Source organism: Polypterus senegalus, chromosome 4 (assembly GCF_016835505.1).
Source record: "Polypterus senegalus isolate Bchr_013 chromosome 4, ASM1683550v1, whole genome shotgun sequence".
Classification (NCBI taxonomy): Eukaryota; Metazoa; Chordata; class Cladistia; order Polypteriformes; family Polypteridae; genus Polypterus; species Polypterus senegalus.
In genome coordinates this window covers 225,717,700-225,732,805 of record NC_053157.1, presented here as the reverse complement: position 1 = coordinate 225,732,805, position 15,106 = coordinate 225,717,700, and positions in this window count along the sequence as shown.

Below are 15,106 nucleotides of genomic sequence, written 5' to 3'. Positions count from 1 at the left end.
AAAAAAATAAAATCTGTAGGGGTTCCAGACCAAAAGACTGCCCAGAGGGGACTGGGCGATCTACCTAACATAAGTCAAACAGTCCTCTTTGTATTTAGGGTTTTCATGGAAGGACTTGATGATGATGGTCACGTAGACTTCTGGCTTTCAGTCCATCAATGTTGGAGCATCATGATGCTTTGAGTAGGTGGTGGTGGCGCAGGCCGCCACAAAGAAACCGGAAAAAGAAACAGAAGAGAGAGTTGGGGTCAGTACGGATTTTGGAGCCACTATGAATAGTTATTATGAAGAATTGAACATACAGAGTATCAGTATTAAGTTAAAGTGAAGTTATAAAAAGGCCATGTTAAAGTAATGTGTTTTCAGCAGTGTTTTAAAGTGCTCTACTGTATTTGCCTGGCGAATTCCTATTGGCAGGCTATTCCAGATTTTAGGTGCATAACAGCAGAAGGCCACCTCACCACTTTTAAGTTTAGCTTTTGGAATTATAAGGAGACACTCATTTGAAGATCTAAGGTTACGATTTGGAATATATAACGTGTCAGGCATTCCGATATATAAGATGGAGCGAGATTATTTAAGGCTTTATAAACCATAAGCAGTATTTTAAAGTCAATCCTGAATGACACAGGCAACCAGTGTAGTGACATCAAAACTGGAGAAATGTGTTCGGATTTTCTTTTCCTAGTTAGGATTCTAGCAGCTGCATTCTGCACTCGTTGCAAGTGATTTATGTCTTTTTTGGGTAGTCCTGAGAGGAGTGCATTACAGTAATCTAGTCGACTGAAAACAAAAGCGTGAACTAATTTCTCAGCATCTTTCAATGATATAAGAGGTCTAACTTTAGCTATGTTTCTTAGGTGAAAAAATGCTGTCCTAGTGGTCTGATGAATATGCGATTTAAAATTCAGATTACAGTCAACGGTTACCCCTAAATTTTTACTTCCGTCTTAACTTTTAATCCTAGTGCATCAAGTTTATTTCTGATAACCTCACTGAATCCATTATTGCCAATTACTAAAATTTCAGTTTTCTCTTTATTTAGTTTGAGAAAATTACTATTCATCCATTCAGAAATACCAGTAAGACATTGTGTTAGTGAATCGAGAGAGTCGGTGTCATCAGGTGCTATTGATAAGTACAGCTGTGTGTCATCAGCTAAGCTGTGGTAGCTCACGTAACCTGAGATAATCTGACCTAACGGAAGCATGTAGATTGAGAAGAGCAGAGGACCCAGGATAGAGCCTTGTGGAACACCATATTGGATATCATGTGTCTTTGAGATGTGATTACCACAACTCACAAAATTTTCTACCTGCCAGGTAGGATTCAAACCAATTTAAGACACGGCCAGAGAGGCCCACCCATTGACTAAGGCGATTTCTAAGAATATTATGATCAATGGTGTCAAATGCAGCACTCAGATCTAAGAGGATGAGAACAGATAAATGGCCTCTGTCTGCATTTACCCGCAAGTCATTTACTACTTTAATGAGTGCAGTTTCTGTGCTGTGATTTGTTCTGAAGCCTGACTGAAATGTATCAAGAATAGCATGTTTATTGAGGTGGTCATTTAACTGCATAATGACTGCCTTCTCTAGAATTTTACTTAAGAAGGGCAGGTTAGAGATGGGTCTAAAATTTTCAAAGGCAGAGGGGTCAAGATTATTTTTCTTGAGCAGGGGTTTAACTACAGCAGTCTTAAGACAGTCTGGAAAGACCCCCGTATCTAATGACGAATTAACTATGTCCAGAATATTGTCAATTAGCACGCCTGATATTTCTTTGAAAAACCTTGTTGGTATTGGGTCAAGGACGCAGGTGGAGGGTTTCAGTTGAGAGATTATTCTATGTAATTCAGGTAAATCTATCCTGGTGAAAGCATTTAATTTGTTTATAATGGAGTACCGGGGCTTTGGAGGTTCTGCAGTGTTGGGGAGATATACTATGTTATCTCTAATATCATTAATTTTTTGATTGTAAAATACAGCAATGTTCTCACAGGTTTCACTGGAAGTATTCTGGGGGCTTCCTTTGTGTTACCTGGGTTTAACAGACGATCAATTGTAGAAAATAAGACTCTGGAATTACTAGCATTGTTATTTATAATATTATAGATAAGCAAACATTCAACACCCCTTGGTCAGATTATATCTTTTTTTCTCTGCCCAAACTTGTTTTTAATTTATTTCTTGCAGCTTGTATAGGAATATGCTGTGTGTTTCATCCATTGGTCACAGGGTTTGCTGAATCTGGATTAAAAGAATTATCTATAGTTTTCAAGTTGCATATCTTTTATGCCTATAATACTTTATTGAAATTCAGATCTTTTAATTCTTAACTGACCATGCTACAAGCTGTCCTTCTGGCTTCAGCAGGTCTTTGCTTTATTTAACACTGCATCTGTTTCTAGGCTTCATCAATGACATTCCAAGCTCACTGTCTAGGCACAGGATGGTTTACCAATACCAATTAATATTATTCTTGTTATCTCCAAGTTTGCTTGCTATGGTATTTTTATTTATTTTTTTTAAATCATTCACATGTATTACTGTGTATAACATTAGGATATGATCCCCTATTACTATGTTATCATGTGGGGTGTCTCCAATCTTTAGGATCTGCTTCAGGTTATTGATTAGTCAGATGACAAAGCACAGACTTAATAGACACAGGCTTACAAATGAGATATGAGAGCATCTGCTACCCCAAGCACTGAACAAGAGTATTTAATCTTCTTTTATTTTTCATTTACTAGATTTTATCCCACTTTTATGCCAAAGTAGCTTACTCGGCTTAGGCAGAAGTTTTTTAGACAACATTCAGCACACTGGAGAAAACTGTTCACAAACAGCCAGCCTCCACTCATTAACAGCAGCCTCTCATCTTTACAGTCACACTTAGAAATTGATTCATTCTTTAAAAAATCACATATTCTCATACATTGTTTTTAACAAAACATTCTCATACTCTCATTCTCTTTTACAACTGCAGTTCATTCACAGAGTAAAGTTCTTTTGCAATTGAATTTCATTCACAGAGATCTCCATCATACGTACTATAAACTCACTCGAGGTATTGCCATTTTTTATTTGTTCTTTTAGTAAGTTTTCACTGTTTTAAATGTCTTTCCCTTCATGATTATTTACTTATCACAACCATCAAACACCTTACTACTTTCATGCTTATCACGACAATCCAACTTCTTGGGACGCAAGCAAGCGAACCAATTCAGCGGCAATCAAAGAAAAATATTCTGTGGCAATCTGATTCACTGACAACCAAGTGAATCTAAACAGGAAATCGCCTGGCACAATTCCACAACAAGAAAGCATTCCCAGAAAAAGCTATGCAGTCAAAGAGAATATACTAACTAGACAAGGAAAACATATATGCTAGAACATTTACTTCCCATCACCGGGCAAGTGTGCTAACCACAGCGCCTCCCCAGCTTTACCGTAATAGTTCCTGAAATACACAACCTCCTTTCATGCATGTCAGGCACATTCTGCTTCTCACAAGAACTTTTCTCCCTTCTCGTTTATTATAAAAATAGCATTTTTCCTTTAAACTTGATCAGGATTTGAACGGAAAAATGTTTTGCACGCGTGGAGACAAGTGGAGACATTTTTATTTACTTTGTCCCAATTACATATACAGTATATTTCTTTGTCATGTGAAAAGCTTTCTCATTCTAAATCCACACTTATCCAAGTTAATATCTTCCTAAAGTATGGCCAGTACTCGCAGGAATATAACAGAGGCATGCTACTTATTGCAAAGTTAAATCAAAATGTATTTGTTCGTTTTCCAATTTAAGTTGGGCTCTTTATATTTTAGTGCTATTTGTGTACATAGTCTGCAGTTTCCTTTAACATTAGATTATAATGCATGTTTGTAATTTAAACAATACTTTGATAATTTCATAGCTGGTGTGTTTTCAATATCCTACCAGATGGTGTATTATCAGTGTTGGGAGTTGCTGCTTTAACCTTTTGGGCACAGCAACAGCTGCACAGCTCATATTGTATGCTGCATTAACAAGTGGACGAATCGGTATTTTGGATTATATCGGCTGCTAATATGCCAATAATTTCTACAATTGTTTTAGTGAGCGAGATAGAGACTTTATGGATTTTTATCAGCATTGACATTGTTCATCTTTAAGAAACTCTCTGCCACCTATGCTCCTGATCAGGCATATTGGTCTATGGTACAGACCGTGCCTGCTGATTGCTTGTTTTGGCTTGACTATGATATCCCCAGCTCCAGATACTCTGTTCCTAAAAGCTCACCTCCAGACCAGCCATCTTGGCTGCACCTTCTTATGCCTTCAACTGGCCACATCTATTGGCCTGAGCCTCAGTTATCTTGGTTGAAAAACTATTTCCCCTTATCGGTCTGGAGCTGCTTTGGAGTTCTGCCGGCGCTCAGAATGTCTTGAAAGGCTCTTGTCGCTTCTTTACCTGTTTTGTCCTTCAGGGGCCGTACTCACGCGTACTTAGAAAGTACATTGTTACAGGTCAAATATTTATTATTCTCAGACACATTTGTCATGTCTGCTAAATCCATCTGTCATTTTGAGTCTATATCAGGTACATAAACCTTATTTCTCCTCAAATGCATTCTAGTGGGTTTATGAATTGTATAAGAATAGTGACCAGATGATACCCAATCTGACAACTGATGATCATTACTTTTCTGACCTGAAACCAAGAGCTTTTTTCATGTAATCCTCCATCGGCAGTGAAAGAAATATGTCAATGGTTTAAAAATCAAATGGTGCTTTATTGGTAATTTTCAAAACAATATTATAAATTCAGAGATGCTTTGCCGATCATTTCAGAACATATTACAACTAAACAGCATGATTAAAAGCAGACAAAAACATACTATATCGCAGGTACATTTAGTTCAGACACTTCATCTGATTTTTCCATGTCGTATTCCCCATAAAACCCCAAAGGTACATCAGACATATCAGGTACAGCAAAATGGCATTTAGAGAAGGCATCAACTATTTCACGTATTTTTGAGTAAGAGTCATCGCCCATGTTATGAAAGGCTTGTACAATAGCCTGATTGATAGAATGTTAATTTTTCAGGTCGTCGACAGTATTTTGTACAAATGTTTGAATCTTATGAAAAGGCAGAAAGATGTTGAAGCAACCCAGAGTCTTCATGACCAGACTTCTGAGCCATGGTTTGCGGAAAGCGGCCAACCCGGTAAACAGAGTCGGGCTCAAATACAGTGGCGTGAAAAACTATTTGCCCCCTTCCTGATTTCTTATTCTTTTGCATGTTTGTCACACAAAATGTTTCTGATCATCAAACACATTTAACCATTAGTCAAATATAACACAAGTAAACACAAAATGCAGTTTTTAAATGATGGTTTTATTATTTAGGAGAAAACAAAATCCAAACCTACATGGCCCTGTGTGAAAAAGTAATTGCCCCCAGAACCTAATAACTGGTTGGGCCACCCTTAGCAGCAATAACTGCAATCAAGCGTTTGTGATAACTTGCAATGAGTCTTTTACAGCGCTCTGGAGGAATTTTGGCCCACTCATCTTTGCAGAATTGTTGTAATTCAGCTTTATTTGAGGGTTTTCTAGCATGAACCGCCTTTTTAAGGTCATGCCATAGCATCTCAATTGGATTCAGGTCAAGACTTTGACTAGGCCACTCCAAAGTCTTCATTTTGTTTTTCTTCAGCCATTCAGAGGTGGATTTGCTGGTGTGTTTTGGGTCATTGTCCTGTTGCAGCACCCAAGATCGCTTCAGCTTGAGTTGACGAACAGATGGCGGACATTCTCCTTCAGGATTTTTTGGTAGACAGTAGAATTCATGGTTCCATCTATCACAGCAAGCCTTCCAGGTCCTGAAGCAGCAAAACAACCCCAGACCATCACACTACCACCACCATATTTTACTGTTGGTATGATGTTCTTTTTCTGAAATGCTGTGTTCCTTTTACACCAGATGTAACGGGACATTTGCCTTCCAAAAAGTTCAACTTTTGTCTCATCAGTCCACAAGGTGTTTTCCCCAAAAGTCTTGGCAATCATTGAGATGTTTCTTAGCAAAATTGAGACGAGCCCTAATGTTGTTTTTGCTTAACAGTGGTTTGCGTCTTGGAAATCTGCCATGCAGGCCGTTTTTGCCCAGTCTCTTTCTTATGGTTTAGTCATGAACACTGACCTTAATTGAGGCAAGTGAGGCCTGCAGTTCTTTAGATGTTGTCCTGGGGTCTTTTGTGACCTCTCAGATGAGTCGTCTCTGCGCTCTTGGGGTAATTTTGGTCGGCCGGCCACTCCTGGGAAGGGTCACCACTGTTCCATGTTTTTGCCATTTGTGGATAAAACTGGAGTTCCCAAAGCTTTAGAAAAGGCTTTATAACCTTTACCAGACTGATAGATCTCAATTACTTCTGTTCTCATTTGTTCCTGAATTTCTTTGGATCTTGGCATGATGTCTAGCTTTTGAGGTGCTTTTGGTCTACTTCTCTGTGTCAGGCAGCTCCTATTTAAGTGATTTCTTGATTGAAACAGGTGTGGCAGTAATCGGGCCTGGGGGTGGCTACGGAAATTGAACTCGGGTGTTATTCACCACAGTTAGGTTATCTTTTAACAAGGGGGCAATTACTTTTTCACACAGGGCCATGATGTATGTTTGGATTTTTTTTCCCTCTAAATAATAAAAACCATCATTTTAAAAACTGAATTTTGTGTTTACTTGTGTTATATTTGACTAATGGTTGAATGTGTTTGGTGATCAGAAACATTTTGTGTGACAAACATGCAAAAGAATAAGAAACAGGAAAGGGGCAAATAGTTTTTCACACCACTGTATGTATGCTGTGTCTGGCTGGGGTGGTCTATTAAACACCCCTGACAGATACTTTTTAGGTCCCGATCAACTATTATATCCAGCAGAACAACAATCAAGCTTTTGATCAGTTTCAGAGCCTCTCAATGTTTCACCCAGGGGTCTGTCAGTTTGTTGAAGGTCCATACTCGCATAATCGGGATCCTTGGGAGATATTTTCCAAGCTGCCAGAGCCTCTACTAGATTGTTCATGGCCTCCTCTTGCTACATGGCCTGAATGGCCATCTCCTCTGCCCCTGTTAGGTTCCCTGGAACATCATTAGCAAGTTCAAAAATGTTAGTTACTGTACAGTTCTCCAGGAGACTGTCCGACCAATACATATCATCCGGGGCAGGTCAAAGCAGCAATAACATTAATGCTACCAGGTAGGGTGTACTTTTCATCAGTGTACTTTCACTGTATTTAAACAATCTTTTCACCGATAATTTCAAAATAAGAAACTTTATACTGTTTTTGGAGAAAAGGCTAGTAGTGAGATGTACAGGCTTCTGCCCAAATTTATACCAAAAAGAATTAAAAAATTTTGAAATCTGTCTCTTAGCCGGATTTCCGGGAATGTTACTGCGATCCATTTGTACACCTTCCTTCTGATAATCTAAAATATACTGGTCTCAGGAAGCCTTATCCATACACCAGGCAGGATAACCTGATGCCTCCTGCCTGCCTTTTAGATGAAGCTTGATATATTCCGAGAATAGTTCAAATGTACATTCGGAGTAATGCCAAACTACTGTACTTTTGAAACTTTATAACCTTTGTCAATGGCCTTCGTTATTTCCACACTACACCAAGTCCCGGTTAACAACACTAGAATTACCAGAGTCTACGAAAAACCTTTTAGATCCGTCCCACCTAAATCGCTTCTTAAATACATTCACGCCTCTCCTCCAGCGTCTTTTGTCTTCTAAATGTGCCGATAAAGACAAGTTGCAAGCAGCCGGCTATTCCATCCCCCCCACCGACTTAGAATGTGCACGAACTTCTTCCAGCTCATGCCTTGATTGATTATCTGGGAGTGAAGTGGAGTTTTAAAGTGTAAATAATATTTGGAACACACACATTTTATGTATGTTCCATTTCTGCAGTAATCTGTGTAAACACATTGTTCAATCAAACTTTTTTAAATTTTGGTAATAAATATTACCAAATGTAGGCATAAACTATAGAATGTGTGAAGCCTGAAGTCCAAACATCAAATAAACACTTTCACAAAAGGTCCAAGAATGATACAACAGCTCCTGTGGTGTAATGCTAAGATTTGCCGATTCAGAGTGCATTTGAGATTTTTTAATCTCAAATGGACATAATTTATAAATTGGTATGCACTGTAAATCGTTAAATTTAAAATGTCCCCACATGTTGCTGTATGCTGTTTCTTTTGTACTCCAGCACATTCAGAGGAAAGCATAGTAAAGAGCAGTAACTTCAGCACTATATACAATCATCAGATACTCCTGTTGTCACATAGTCGTCCTATAGCTCTGCAGTGTACTTGTGACTGCATTCTTGTGTAATGCCACGAAAAGTGCACGCAGGCACTTCAGTTCTCAAGCATTGATACATGTATTGTTTGAGCATGCCTGTGTCGTTCAAACACAGGAACATATGTTAATGTACAAGTATAACACAACAAGTGCACTTTTATTCAAGACTGTAACCAAAGAAAAAATAAAGCAAGTTACAGTAGGCGGTTGATATGACAGCTTGCGTGGTGCAATTCTAAGAACTGCTGATTTTCGTTCTGTGCTATATAAAATTCTCTCATTCAAATATTAACAGTTCCCACACACCTAAGAACTGCCCTTCCTACATTTACGACATGTGTACTTGTTGCAGTGTACACACCTCTCTGTGCTATGGTTCCTATTACATTGAATGAGCACCTGACAATGTACTTTCTTCGTTGGGGGAACCTGAAGCTTGTTGGTGCTGCATCATCTTTTCTTTTTCCATTGCCTTTTTCTGTAAGAAGCAACGCCAAAGTTCCTCTGCAAGGTGAGCCATGAACACTCTTCTTTTCTTAGTGGACCCCGTGCATGCCTTGTACAGTATGTGTGGGTTCATCGCTGCTAGGTCAAGGATGTTGTAGAACACAGCAACCGGCTACCTGTGTGCTCCTGTTCACACTGAATAAGCGCATGCCTTCTGGTCCATGATGTCAACATTACACTGGGGGGGAAAAAATTAAGACAAATATGTGACATTTTGAAGAAATCATTTTATCACTAAAATACCAGAAAACCTTGTCACACTAATATTTTCATTAGCATACCTTCATGTGGATGTAGTCTGTGACCATGTTTGGTGGTTGTTGTTTTTTTTTTTGGATCTTGCCCAATCTCCCCATCATGGTGCATTGTGCTGAGAATGCAGACAGACTTCTTTTTGGGCACATACACTGTCGCATGGCACTGGGAGATCTAAACAAAAGCATGGAGAATTGTTCGTGTACTGAACTGACTTTAGCTGCAAGTGGAAGTTCCCATCACACTTTATTCATGGTGCCAAGTAGAGTTGTGTTGCGATACAGCAGTCTATTAGCCAGCGAAAGTGACGGGAAGAAGTTGTCTGTTACAGTTCTGCCTTTGTCCAGAAACGGCTCCATAAGCTTTATGACCAGAGACTTGGAAAGTCTTTCTCCCGTGGGGTGACTGGGATCTTTTCCTAAATAAGGAGTGGCATTGCACATGTACTTTGTCTCCAAATCTGCCACAATTCAAAACTTTATACCAAATTTGTCAGGCTTGGTCGTGATGTCCTTTCTTACAATACAACGAACCTTGGTTAGAAACAGTTGCTCATCAACTGTAATATGTTGCCCTGGGTTGTAACTCATTACACAGTTCTCAACAAAACGTTGCCAGATGTCTGAAATTGCAGCAAATCTGTTTTTCACAAGTTCTGCACGGGTGTCTTTGTCAAAGCGCAAATGCTGCATGATAGTCTGATAGCTGTGATGGGGCATCGTATCTTTGATTGCCGGTGCAAAAAATAGTTCTGACCAGGCATCAGCCACAGGACCAACTGTAGTTATCGCTGCTCTTGTCAAAAGAATGGAGATGCCATCAATTCAGAGAGGGAGAGGCTCCAGTTGGGGTCTGCTCTGAGACCTTCGTGGCAGTCTCTGATTGTCAACAACATACCTATGTCGATCAAACACAGGAAGCTCTGCAGTCTACCTTTATTTATTTACTTATCTTCCTACAGCATAAAGTATCCAGTAAATAGGTAAACAACATTCGATGCGGCTTTTATATAAGTAACATAAAAATCCTTCTCATATAAAGACCATCAAAAAACATTAAAGTCAGGACTTAGCACAATACCTTGGCCGAGCTCCGTAGGTCCAGCTTCTTCTCTGAAGTACATGCGTGTGACAGATTGACTGGCAGGACGCTGCCCAACTTTATGCTGTATCCAAATGGTGCCATCTTTTGCCTTTATGCCTGGTGCAGCTGTGCTGTTATGTTGGACCGAACGTTGCTTGCGGGAAGTGCTTCTGTTTCTCTGATATAGAATCCTCATCTGGGCTCTCCTCTGTCTCGTCTTCCTCGATATCAAAAATAAGTTCCTCACAACCGTCTGAGTTTCAATCATCCATTTCTTGCAGCAGAGCCAAATCCTCCGAATGGGACAACCTCCTCTTTCGTGACAGAACTGTGGCCACTGCGGTGTCTGTTTGTTCAAAATAATAATCAAGCACAACTGATTCACCTGCGATTGTGTGTCAGGTTTTATCTCGCCACATCAGAGAATTCCCTGTAATTTAAAGCTCTATTCATTATCTCAAAACACCACGCACATTCACAGTAATTCCCAGTTATGTCCACCACTCACGCCCACAACCACACAGAACTGATTCCACATCAGAATTTCCAGTTCCAGCATAAATTCACACCCGATCTGACGTTGTTAGTTTTCAAATAATATTGCATTGGTGCGATGATGTTTTCACATATTGTCTCTTTCTTTCAGGTGTGTAATAGAAACCACAGCATAGAGTGAAGTGTGTACATTGTAACAGGTACACACGTTGTAAATGTAGGAAAGACGATCCTTAAGTGTGTGTGAACTGTTAACATTTGAATCTGATTGCATATAGCGCTGTCTTATTCAGTGCGCGCAAGAACATACAGGTGGCCAGTTGCTGTGTGCTACAACATGCTGGTGGTGATCAACACACATTTTAAAAAAAAGAGACACATATAGGTCACGTTTTGAAGAAATCATTTTGTGGCGCGAATAGTACCAATTGGAAAACGGTTGCAGTAATGCAATATTTGAAAACGAACCGCGTCAGATCGGGTGTGAATTTATACTGGCGCTGTTAGAGTCAGATCAGAAGCTGAATAAGCTACTGTTCTGACTCTAAGTAAAAAGCATGAATTAATCAACAGAAATAATCGCGATCGAAATTTTAAACTTAACGATTTACAGTGCATACCAATTTATAAATTTTATATCCGTTTGAGGTTAAAAAGGAAAAAAAAAAAAACTTTCTCCCCAACAGAGAATCGAACTTGGGTCTCTGAAGCACAACAGAGATAGACCTAGAGAGATGAAGTTCTCCCTTAATACCTCAGATTACTGTAAATATCATTAGTACCGACATGCATTAATAAGGTAGATACTTCATCATCAGCGACACAATCCAATGCGGCCTCTGTCAAATCTTGTCCCCTGTGAGGAATTTAACATTAAATTCTGATTTAATATAGTTTGGAATTCTAAAATTCAGCACTATGGAATCGCCATTTATGAGCACTTATTCTTAGTATCCACAGGCACGCTGAGAATATGTTCTGAGTCCAAATTGGTGACTTGGGTGCTGACGGACTAAATTTTGGCTTCTTAGACCCCAGTTTTACTGTTACCCACTTGCCCTGTGGCTGAATTGGTGCTGCGGACTTCGGCTGCACACTGACTACAATCGGACCTGGAGAGAATGAAGCCGAATTGTCTAAACAAACAGTGGATCCAATTTTTTTTTTTGCCTAATTACTTTCAGGTTCCTAACGCGGTCCTCCAATTCGTGTTTCGTTTTCCACAACTAACTTTAAATTAACTAAACACTTTTGGCAGGTGAAGCTGTCTACAGTGTCGGCCAGAAAACCTTAAACGTACATGCTGCAGGACACAACGTATAAATGTTCCCTCAATGGATAGAGAACTAATAGAACTTGCGTTTAGCGCTGATATCATCTTCTCCATTTATGCAGTAACTTCTGCGTTCAGCTGAACATCATTAGCAAGTACAAAAATGTTGGTTACTGTACGGTTCTCCAGGAGACTGTCCGACCAATATATATCATCAGGGTTAGATGAAAGCAGCAATAACAACATTAATGCAACCAGGTAGGGTGTACTTTTTATCGGCGTACTTTCACTGTATTTGAACAATCTCATCACTGATAACTTCAAAATAAGAAGCTCTATACTGTTTGGAGAAAAGGCTAGTAGTAGGATGGAGAGGCTTCTGCCCAAATTTACACCAAAGAGAATTTAAAAACAACTTTGCAATCTGTCTCTTAGCCGGATTTACAGCAATGTTATTGCGATCCATTTGTACACCTTCCTTCTGATAATACTCTAAAATATACCGGTCTCAGGAAGCCTCATCCGTACACCACGCAGGATAACCCGATGCCTCCTGTTTGCTTTTTAGATGAAGCTTGATATAGTCCGAGACTACTTCACACGTATGCTTGGGTTAATGCCAAATCTCGTGTACTCTTTAAACTTTATAACCTTTGTCAATGGCCTTCGCTATTTCCACACTACACCAAGTCCCGGTTAAAGCTCTCTCATCCTCTGTGTGACAACAGTCCACAGTCTGAGATTCTGTCCCTGCACAGGTGCAACAGAGGGTGAATATTTCCCGCAAAACTTGACAGGCAGGACTGGAAAACTGAGACCACGTGGAGGCTGGACGGTCACTAGAGACTGCAGAGGGCACGGCCATGACTGTTACGCCTGAAGTAGAAGTGTTTGAGGGTTTAGACCCCACCGAACATAACTGGCGCGACTGAGGAGGTTGAAGGGGTAGCCAAAAATGGCTATGCAACAGGGGCTGAGGAAACAGTGACTGAAACGGTGGGGCAGAGGGGTTAGCTACAGGGACTGAAGCAGATGGACCAGAAGGGTTAGGTACAGCAGAAGTAATGGAGAGGTTATCTACAGATCGGGATACTGAAACAGAAGTGTTAGCTATTGGGACTGAAGCGTTAGATACAGCTGAAGTAACAACAACATTTATTTATATAGCACATTTTCATAAAAAATGTAGCTCAAAGTGCTTTACATAACGAAGAATAGAAAAATAAAATAAGTCAACATTACTTAACATAGAATAAGAATAAGGTCCGATGTCCAGGAAGGACAGAAAAAAAAAAAAAACTCCAGAGAAGAAAAAATAAAATCTGCAGGGATTCCAGACCATGAGACCGCACTGTCCCCTCCGAGCATTCTACCTCATATAAATGAAACAGTCCTCTTTGTGTTTTGGGCTCTCACGGAAGGACTTGATGATGATGATGATGATGGTCATGTAGACTTCTAGCCATCAATGTTGGAGCATCATGATGCTTTGAGTAGGAAAAAGAAACAGAAGAGAGAATAGGGGTTAGTGTGGAATTTAGAGCCACCATGAATAGTTATTATAATGAATTGAACATACAAATTATCAAGATTAAATTAAAGTGAGGTTACGAGAAGTCCATGTTAAAGTAATGTGTTTTCAGCAATATTTTAAAGTGCGCCACTATATTGGCCTGGCGAATTCCTATTGGCAGGCTATTCCAGATTTTAGGTGCATAACAGCAGAAGTTTTGCTTTTGGAATTCTAAGGAGACACTCATTTGAGGATCAAAGGTTACGATTTGGAATATATAGGGTATCAGACATTCAGATATATAAAATGGGGCGAGATTATTTAAGGCTTTATAAACCATAAGCAGAATTTTAAAATCAATTCTGAATGACACAGGTGACCAGTTGTAGTGACATCAAAACTGGAGAAATGTGTTCAGATTTTATTTTCCTAGTTAGGATTCTAGCAGCTGCATTCTGTACTTGTTGCAAACGATTTGTCTTTCTTGGGTAGTCCAGAGAGGAGTGCGTTACAGTAATCTAGTCGACTGAAAACAAAAGCGTGAACTAATTTCTTAGCATCTTTCAATGATATAAGAGGTCTAACTTTTGCTATCTTAAGTGAAAAAAATGCTGTCCTAGTGGTCTGATGAATATGCAATTTAAAATTCAGGTTACAGTCAACAGTTTTTTACTTCCATCTTGACTTTTAATCCTAATGCATAAAGTTTATTTCTGATAACCTCATTGAATCCATTATTGCCAATCACTAAAATTTCAGAAAAGAATTTTCTCCCTGCCAGGTAGAATTCAAACCAATTTAGGATCCTGCCAAAGAGGCTCACCCATTGACTAAGGTGATTTCTAAGAATATTGTGATCTATGGTATCAAATGCGGCAGGAGGATGAGAACAGATAAATGGCCTCTGTCTACATTTACCCACAAGTCATTTACTACTTTAACGAGTGCAGTTTCTGTGCTGTTTGTTCTAAAACCTGACTGAAATTTATCAAGAATAGCATTTTTATTGAGGTGGTCATTTAACTGCATAATGACTGCCTTCTCTAGAATTTTACTTAAGAAGGGCAGGTTAGAGATGGGTCTAAAATTTTCAAGAGCCGAGGGGTCGAGATTATGTTTAAGTAGGGGTTTAACTACAGCAGTCTTAAGACAGTCTGGGAAGACCCCTGTATCTAATGACGAGCTTACAATGTCAAGAATATTATCAATTAGCACGCCTGATACTTCCTTGAAAAAACTTGTTGGTATTGGGTCAAGGACGCAGGTGGAGGGTCTCAGTTGAGAGATTATTCTATGTAAATCAGGCAAATCTATCCTGGTGAAAGAATTTAATTTGTTTATAACGGAGTACTGGGGCTTAGGAGGATCTGCAGTGTTGGGGAGATGTACTATGTTATTTCTAATATCATTAATTTTTTGATTTAAAAATACAGCAATAGCCTCGCAGGTTTCGCTGGAAGTATTTTGAGTTACCTGGGTTTAACAGACGATCAATTGTAGAAAATAAGTCTCTGGGATTACTAGAATTGTTATTTATAATCTTCGAGAAATAGCAGCGCCTCTCAAGACGGACTGTGTTATTGTATTCTGTTATTTTAGCCTTC